This window comes from Engystomops pustulosus, chromosome 3 (assembly GCF_040894005.1).
Source record: "Engystomops pustulosus chromosome 3, aEngPut4.maternal, whole genome shotgun sequence".
Classification (NCBI taxonomy): Eukaryota; Metazoa; Chordata; class Amphibia; order Anura; family Leptodactylidae; genus Engystomops; species Engystomops pustulosus.
In genome coordinates, this window is record NC_092413.1 from 229,832,569 (window position 1) to 229,842,720 (window position 10,152).

Genomic DNA, 10,152 nt, shown 5'->3' on the forward strand with positions numbered 1-10,152 from the left:
GTTGTCCCTGACACAAAAGTAATCAATAGCTGCACCATCCCCTGGCTGCCGTGTACGAGTCATCCAGCTCAGGTTGATGAGTCTTGTCTCGACAGTGCAGGAAGCTCTGTGTAATGTGTTTATGTACGGCATCCAGCTGGCACCCAGCTTTCCCAAGGTCCTGAATTTTATAATTGTTTTTTAAGCAAAACCACTCAGAGACTAAACAAGATATGTTTCTGCATCAGTGTAGCTACAGCATTGTCAAGGTATGTTTGGTCACGATCTTAGTGACTCCCCACACAGCGCATTATACACGGACAATGCACTTACATGCACCAGGATAAAGAAGGTCAACTCCGGGGACCTGAGCAGGGAAGCGACACATGCAGGATATCGGACGCACGATCTTAGTGAATCGCGGCACAGCGCATTATACATGGACAATGCACTTACATGCACCAGTAAGAAGAAGGTGAACTCCGGGGACCTGAGCAGGGAAGCGACACATGCAGGATATCGGACGCACGATCTTAGTGAATCACGGCACAGCGCGTTATACATGGACAATGCACTTACATGCACCAGGAAGAAGAAGGTGAACTCCGGGACCTGAGCGGGGAAGCGACACATGCAGGATATTGGGCGCAGGATCTTAGTGACTCCCCACACAGCGCATTATACACGGACAATGCGCTTACATGCACCAGGAATAAGAAGGTGAACTCCGGGGACCTGAGCGGGGAAGTGACACATGCAGGATATCAGACGCACGATCTTAGTGAATCGTGGCACAGTGCATTATACACGGACAATGCACTTACATGCACCAGGAAGAAGAAGGTGAACTCCGGGACCTGAGCGGGGAAGCGACACATGCAGGATATTGGGCGCAGGATCTTAGTGACTCCCCACACAGCGCATTATACACGGACAATGCACTTACATGCACCAGGAAGAAGAAGGTGAACTCCGGGGACCTGAGCAGGGAAGCGACACATGCAGGATATCGGGTGCAGGATCTCAGTGACTCCCTGCGCAGCGCATTATACAGGACAATGCACTTACATGCACCAGGAAGAAGAAGGTGAACTCCGGGGACCTGAGCGGGGAAGCGACACATGCAGGATATCGGACGCACAATCTTAGTGAATCGCGGCACAGCGCATTATACATGGACAATGCACTTACATGCACCAGGAAGAAGAAGGTGAACTCCGGGACCTGAGCGGGGAAGCGACACATGCAGGATATCAGGGGCACGATCTTAGTGAATCGCGGCACAGCGCATTATACACAGACAATGTACTTACATGCACCAGGAAGAAGAAGGTGAACTCCAGGGACCTGAGCGGGGAAGCGACACATGCAGGATATCGGGTGCAGAATCTTAGTGACTCCCCGCACAGCGCATTATACACGGACAATGCACTTACATGCACCAGGAAGAAGAAGGTGAACTCCAGGGACCTGAGCGGGGAAGCGACACATGCAGGATATCGGGCGCATGATCTTAGTGACTCCCCGCACAGCACATTATACACAGACAATGCACTTACATGCACCAGGAAGAAGAAGGTGAACTCCGGGGACCTGAGCGGGGAAGTGACACATGCAGGATATCGGGCGCAAGATCTTAGTGACTCCCCACACAGCGCATTATACACGGACAATGCACTTACATGCACCAGGAAGAAGAAGCTGAACTCCGGGGACCTGAGCGGGGAAGTGACACATGCAGGATATCGGGGGCAGGATCTTAGTGACTCACCGCACAGCGCATTATACACGGACAATGCACTTACATGCACCAGGAAGAAGAAGGTGAACTCCGGGGACCTGAGCGGGGAAGTGACACATGCAGGATATCGGACGCACAATCTTAGTGAATCGCGGCACAGCGCATTATACACGGACAATGCGCTTTCCGTAAACTCCATCGGACGGGTAAGTACATGTGCCCCGTTATGTCCATCTGAGAAGAATCACAAACCACAATGAGAATTTTTTAAATCATTTATTTCATTATTTTAGCATTAATATCTTTGGGGATTTTTCTTAAAAAGTTGTGCAAAAGTCACAAAACCCTTCTGCAAATTTTATCGTAAAAAACGTATGTGTTTTTGTATGTTCACCGTGTGTTTGGCTGTTTTGAATCTGTTTTTCTTCTTTTCTGGAGGTGTAAGTCGCTGTGAAATGGATAAAAACCAAATGCACGGTAAACGTACAAAAACGCATGTATTTTCATTGTTTAAAAATGGTCCAAGAACTGTCCAAAAATGCTCCATGTGAGAACATCCTAAGGGTGCTGTCACATGGTGCATTCTTGGTCAATTCTTCCGCTCACCCGACCCTTACAGAAACTGCAAGATGTCACTGAGCAGTAAAGTTGTCACGGGACTGGTTGACAGTACGGGATCCCTGAAAAGGTCCAAATCGGGGATTCTGGAGGTTGTCAGATCCTTCTACTCACACCTCTTGGGCAGGAAGGATCTAGATCGGGATGTGATGTCGGCTTTCCTGGCTGAAACTGTCCCTGAGCCAGGAGTAGACCCCTCTCTTGATGTTTTGACAGAGATGATCAGGGAAGAGGAAGTCAACCGGGCGATCGATGGGCTCGCCCTTAAGGGTACAGTCACATGTTGCAGTTAAAACTGCATCGCAATCAGTTTTGAGTTGGTTTCAGGGGCAGTTTTGTTCATTTAACAGGTGAAAGAAATTTGTGGAGCAGGTTTTCCCTTCAAAATCAAATTCACCCGTTCATGTCTTTCACCAGTTAAATTAGCAAAAGTGCACCTAAAACCACCTCAAAATTGACTGTGACGCAGTTGTAACTGCAACGTGTGACCGCACTCTAAGGGTGATGGTACACGTAGCGTTTTGAACGCGTTTTTGAGCGGTTTTTAAGCAGTCCGTTAAAAAAAAACGTTTTTTGAAAACGTATCCGTTTTTGACAGGTTTGACCATTTATCTTAATTTAAACTGGTCAAAAACGGATGTGTTTTCAAAAAACGCATGCATTTTTTGACGGACTGCTTAAAAACGGGCCAAAGACGCATTCAGAACGCCACGAGTGTCATCATTCTAAGGGTGATACAAGACCTGGCGTCTTCAGTCCGTTTTTAAACGCATCCGTTTTTTGACCGTTTTTCCTGATTATCTTAATAGATAAACAGGTTCTTGGCAGCAAAACGCATGGTAAACAATTAAAAACTACCAAAAACTTTTTAAATGGACTGAAACGCATGCTCTAAAACGGACCAAAAACACCACGTGTGGCATCACCCACAAAAATCACAGGTCCTGAAGGCTTTACATCTGAGTTTTAAGGACGCCTTGGTTCCCCTCTTGACTGAGGTTTTCAATGAGCGTCTTTCCTCTGGTGTTTTGCCGAAGTAAATGAGGAGGTCCAGGGCAACCACTGGGAATTTTGGGGCTCCTGACTGACAAAATTATTGCCCCCTCCCAACACACTTTAGTTCCCATCTTATAGTAATATACAAAATTGCTTATAACTACTTCATAAATTCATTCTTCTACATATTGTTCCATGGAATGAATTATAACTAGAACACCCCCCTATTCATTATAGATACAGCACCCATTTTACTGATTACATAAAGCACCCCCTAATTAATTAATTAATGATGTGTTCATATAACATAAAGTGCAATATGCATTATAAATCCCCTACACATACCCCCATAGATAGGTAGCCCCCGCATATATAATGCTCCCCCAGTATATATGCTTCCAGCACACTGCCCCCACCCAGTAGATCAGCAATCAGCACACACTGAATTCCAGTAGATAGGTAGCCCAGAACTCACTGTCCCCCAGTAGATAGGTAGCCCAGCACATACTGTCCCCCAGTAGATAGGTAGCCCAGTATACACTACCCTACTGTAGATAGGTAGTCCAGCACATACTGTCCCCCAGTAGATAGGTAGCCCAGTACACACTACCCTACCGTAGATAGGTAGCCCAGCACATACAGCCCCGCAGTAGATAGGTAGCCCAGTATACACTACCCTACAGTAGATAGGTAGCCCAGCACATACAGCCCCCCAGTAGATAGGTAGCCCAGTACACACTACCCCACAGTAGATAGGTAGTCCAGCACATACTGTCCCCCAGTAGATAGGTAGCCCAGTATACACTACCCTACAGTAGATAGGTAGTCCAGCACATACTGTTCCCCAGTAGATAGGTAGCCCAGTTTACACTACCCTACTGTAGATAGGTAGTCCAGCACATACTGTCCCCCAGTAGATAGGTAGCCCAGTACACACTACCCTACAGTAGATAGGTAGTCCAGCACATACTGTCCCCCAGTAGATAGGTAGCCCAGTATACACTACCCGACAGTAGATAGGTAGTCCAGCACATACTGTCCCCCAGTAGATAGGTAGCCCAGTATACACTACCCTACAGTAGATAGGTAGTCCAGCACATACTGTCCCCCAGTATATAGGTAGCCCAGTATACACTACCCTACAGTAGATAGGTAGTCCAGCACATACTGTCCCCCAGTAGATAGGTAGCCCAGTATACACTACCCGACAGTAGATAGGTAGTCCAGCACATACTGTCCCCCAGTAGATAGGTAGCCCAGTATACACTACCCTACTGTAGATAGGTAGTCCAGCACATACTGTCCCCCAGTAGATAGGTAGCCCAGTACACACTACCCTACAGTAGATAGGTAGCCCAGCACATACAGCCCCGCAGTAGATAGGTAGCCCAGTACACACTACCCCACAGTAGATAGGTAGTCCAGCACATACTGCCCCGCAGTAGATAGGTAGCCCAGTACACACTACCCCACAGTAGATAGGTAGTCCAGCACATACTGTCCCCCAGTAGATAGGTAGCCCAGTATACACTACCCTACAGTAGATAGGTAGCCCAGCACATACAGCCCCCCAGTAGATAGGTAGCCCAGTACACACTACCCCACAGTAGATAGGTAGTCCAGCACATACTGTCCCCCAGTAGATAGGTAGCCCAGTATACACTACCCTACAGTAGATAGGTAGTCCAGCACATACTGTCCCCCAGTAGATAGGTAGCCCAGTTTACACTACCCTACTGTAGATAGGTAGTCCAGCACATACTGTCCCCCAGTAGATAGGTAGCCCAGTACACACTACCCTACAGTAGATAGGTAGTCCAGCACATACTGTCCCCCAGTAGATAGGTAGCCCAGTATACACTACCCGACAGTAGATAGGTAGTCCAGCACATACTGTCCCCCAGTAGATAGGTAGCCCAGTATACACTACCCTACAGTAGATAGGTAGTCCAGCACATACTGTCCCCCAGTATATAGGTAGCCCAGTATACACTACCCTACAGTAGATAGGTAGTCCAGCACATACTGTCCCCCAGTAGATAGGTAGCCCAGTATACACTACCCGACAGTAGATAGGTAGTCCAGCACATACTGTCCCCCAGTAGATAGGTAGCCCAGTATACACTACCCTACAGTAGATAGGTAGTCCAGCACATACTGTCCCCCAGTAGATAGGTAGCCCAGTATACACTACCCTACAGTAGATAGGTAGTCCAGCACATACTGTCCCCCAGTAGATAGGTAGCCCAGTATACACTACCCGACAGTAGATAGGTAGTCCAGCACATACTGTCCCCCAGTAGATAGGTAGCCCAGTATACACTACCCTACAGTAGATAGGTAGTCCAGCACATACTGTCCCCCAGTAGATAGGTAGCCCAGTATACACTACCCGACAGTAGATAGGTAGCCCAGCACATATAGCCCCCCAGTAGATAGGTAGCCCAGTATACACTACCCTACAGTAGATAGGTAGTCCAGCACATACTGTCCACCCATAAATAGATAGGCCATAATACACTAACCCCCAGTAGATAATTATGTTGGGGACTGTCAAAGGAGGTGCACACAGAGATTCGGAACTGCAGCGTGGGAAAAATACTTATGTCCCAGAGCTGACAGACAGGTTTGTCAGCTCTGGGAAACAACTACTTTTTCCACGCTCCAGTTCCAAATCTCTTTGTGCGCCTACTTTGACAGTCTCCAATATACTCCTCTATGCTTTGATCCAGACCGTTATGGCAATCGTGAATCGATGACTATGGTCTTAAGGCAGCACCTGAGTATACCGTCACCCGAACCCAACAAGCTATAAATACCATTGTGCCTAATTTAGCACAACTACATCTCGTGCACAACTACATCATTCCAATTGTTTGTTCTAGATATCATTATTTTGTCATTACAACAATACTACTCTATGAGCGCTATTCAGTCTCTCCTTGTCTCCCTTTCTATTTTATTCAACACCCCCAGTAGATAGGTACCCAGCACACACTGCCCCCCTAGATAGATACCCCAACACACTGCCCCCCAAGTATATAGGTAGCCCAGCACACACTGCCCCCCTAGATAGATACCCCAACACACTGCCCCCCCAAGTATATAGGTAGCCCAGCACACACTGCCCCCCTAGATAGATACCCCAACACACTGCCCCCCAAGTATATAGGTAGCCCAGCACACACTGCCCCTCTAGATAGATACCCCAACACACTGCCCCCCAAGTATATAGGTAGCCCAGCACACACTGCCCCAGCACATAAAAAAATAAAATCAGTACTCAATTGCAGTGTCCTTCTCTTTCCATGTAACTTCATGATGATTCAGGAGCACAATTACATCACCGCACACCTGCAGGGTTACCTGCAGGGCCGGCCCAAGCCACATAATATCTAGCATGCATGTCTTACACATGCACGTGATTACAGATTGAATGGGGAAGGAAGATAAGAGCTGCAGGAGCCGGACCAAGCCGGGGAGAGGGGACACCGGAGATGCGGGAGCAATGAGAGTTGGGATACATCATCTTTTGCTGCGCAGTGAGTTCCCTGCACCACGGGTGCCGCCTGAACACAGTCACACTAAACCCCCCTGATGGCGGTTCTGAGAAGGTCTGCCTAATCTGCTGATCTGAGAAGCCGATCTCCTATTGAGAATTGGTGGCCCATTGCACTGCTCTGTTCCAGGACATAATGCATTTAGTGCTGCGCTCTGTGTCCGGGAGGCAGTGGAGCAGGGCAGGGTCGGTCACTGGAAGGAGTACTTGCTGTCCTTGAATCAGGCAATAGCTTTTGATTGGATTAGCCACAAGTACCTTTGGTCTGGCCTTCTGAGATATGGCCTGCCAGGCAGGTTTGTTGAAAGGTTTTGCATGCAGGGGTAGAGAGTTTCAAGCTTGTGAATGGTTAGATTGGACGTTCTTTTGAGGTTCTTTTGAGGTTGCTTTCAGAGTTGGCCAAGATTATCCACTGTGCCCGCTGCTGAACGTGTTTGCAATTGACCTGTTTCTTAGGAGGGTTGGTCTATTGGTTAGAGTCTGGAAGGAACAGGCAGCACCAAAAACCACTCTAAGGGTTGCCATGTATGCAATTTTTGAGTCCTTGAGAGGAGAGGCACAATGGGTGGTGTTGGAGGTCGATAGTCTGTTCGTTGAACTGTTATGATTCAATAGGCCTCTTATCAAGAGGGAAGTTATTTACCAAACAAGGAGCCAAAAAGGCTTGTTTATGGTCAACCCTGTGGTATTCCTTGTGAATTCTTTAGATCAATGTTGCAATCTGGAAAGAGAGGGCTCCTCCATGAGTATATTCCGGCAGGGGATGGTTTCTAGGAATGGGAGACAAGTGAAGGATCTCCGTACACCACATGGGCATCTTCTGGCTTATGCTACCCCAGTTATGAAAGTGATTCATTGGTGAGATCTGGGAATGTGGGAGATCAGGACCATGTCAAGGAAACTCGCATTTCCAGAATCCTCTGGCCCTCAGGGGTTGCTCAAGTCGAAATTTGGGGATGGGTTTGAGACTTCTGAATTCTGTCATGATACCCATGAAGTTTTGGGACTTGGATTGGTGCTTCTTCCTTGGAAATCTGTGTGTGAGGGACAACCTGAAATGTAGGGGCTCTGAGGAAAGAGGTTTTTCTCGGGAGGAGTGCGGTGGCCTGCTGGAGAGCATGGACCACTTCCTGCTTCATTGTTCCTTTACCACAGAGGTGCACAACCGGACAGGTGCTTCCGTCAGGTGGCCGGTCTCTCCTATGCGGAGTAGGCCTATTGGGCATTCAGAGGCCTGGATAGCAGGGATCACTGCACAATATTCTTAGTTAGTCTAGTGGTCAGGTACCACACGTGTAACGCACAGTGTCTAGTATGAGCTCAAAATAAAATCCTCCCAGTTGAAGAGGTGATTAGGAACATTCTGGGTGACCTGGTGAAGGTGCGCTCTCTGTAGTATGAGAGGCTGGGCACGGGGAGGGCCTCTCTCCTTTGGTGGGGGTTCTCCTTTAGTGTCCCTTAGTCATTTCACCTCCTGGTGATGGGCTGACACTGTAGATTTTTGTTTATAGTGGTCTTTATGCTGTCATGAGGCTCCAGGATAGGAGGTTCCATAGAAACGCTGACTTATGATAGCGTCGCACTTTATAGCATAGCTAGTGAGGCTCACCTGGTGGATGGCACACCCCAGGCAACGCAGGGTTCACCTATTATAGGGGTAGCTGCAGGGCTAGAATAGACAGGAGGAAGCTATTTCTTCACCAGTGTCTAATTTTGTTTTCTCTGAATGTTGCACAGACCCCCTGGATGGGAAGAGGCTATTGGAAGCTGAATGCATCTTTCCTAGAGAAGCGGAGATCAGACAATCCTTTGAGGACATTCTTCAGAGCCAGGTACCATTGCTGGGCCATGTTGACCACTTCAGAGGGTGAGAGATGTTCAAGAAAAGGGTGGCGAGATTCTTCCGCCAGCTCTCGAGTCCCAGGATCCTGGACAGGTACCACCTGTATCAGGGCCTGAGGAGGAAACTCGAGCATCTCGTCTCGACTGGAGGTAGTCGTGAGGACATCTCCAGAGTGAAATCTTTGCTTAAGAGTTGATCGGGATGTAATGTCTTTGCCTTACTTGATGTTTTGACAGAGATGATCAGGGAAGAAGAAGTCAGCTTAGTGATTGAAGGGCTCGCCCTCAAGAAATCGCCAGGTCCGGATGGCTTAACATCCGAGTTTTATAAGACCTTTAAGGACGCCTTGGTTCCCCTCTTGACTGAGGTATTCATTGAGTGTCTTTCCTCGGGCGCTCTGCCGAAGTCAATGAGGAGGTCTGCCCTGATCATCCTGTCAAAGGGTAAGGACCGATCTCGTGTTGAGAACTGGCGTCCCATAGCGCTTCTCAATGCGGACAGAAAGGTTTTGGCAAAGGTGCTGTTTAATCGGCTGGTGCAGTTTGTGTCCAAGCTCCTTTCGGTGGCCCAGCCTCAAAGAGACTCCTGGCTCTGACCCCACCCCACCCCCTACTACCATTGACATCACAGGGGTTTCCATCCCATCCTAAATCACGCAATCTAATTTCAATGCACATAATGAAGAGATAAGCAGTGGCACTCACCAGTCAGATAAAAATATAAGTGGACTTTATTGATCGCTGTGGCAGTGCTGGGAGGACGCCAACCACGGCAGGCGATGGGCCGTTTCTTGCAACTAAGTGCTTTCTCAAGCCTATAACGCTGCTGCCTCTGGGAAACAGATAATAAAGGCTCCCAGGTGCAAGAGTGTCAGAGTATGAACCAAAACCTGTAGCGGAATCCTCTGTGGATCACAACAAACAGTGCAACAATGTGATACATATGTGACAAATGTTAAACACTCAATGCAAGTTATAAAAGCAAATGTAACCAGATTACCAAGCAACACAATTATTACTGTACCTTCTAAGGGTTCATTCCCATGCGGTATGCCCGCCGTGCGCTGGAGAGGAGGAGGAGGTGACCCCTCCTCCCTCCATAGAGAATAGCGGCGCACGGCCGCACACACGCCGAAAGATAGAGCATGCACTACCTTTTTGTGGTGTGCAGCCCGGATCGGTGCCACACATGTGTGGCACCATATCTGCGCCGCGCCGCTATTTCCATCTATGGGGACACAGACGGCCATGTGAATGTGCCCTAAGTAAGCTTTTCAGTAAAGATTAAAGCGATTGAATTAAATCTCACGTAATGCAACCATATCCCTCTTGAAACCACTAAACAATCACAAGAAGACAGAAAGATTGTTCTGATCATTCAGACCCATCCTTATTTCATATTTAATAATATAACGAG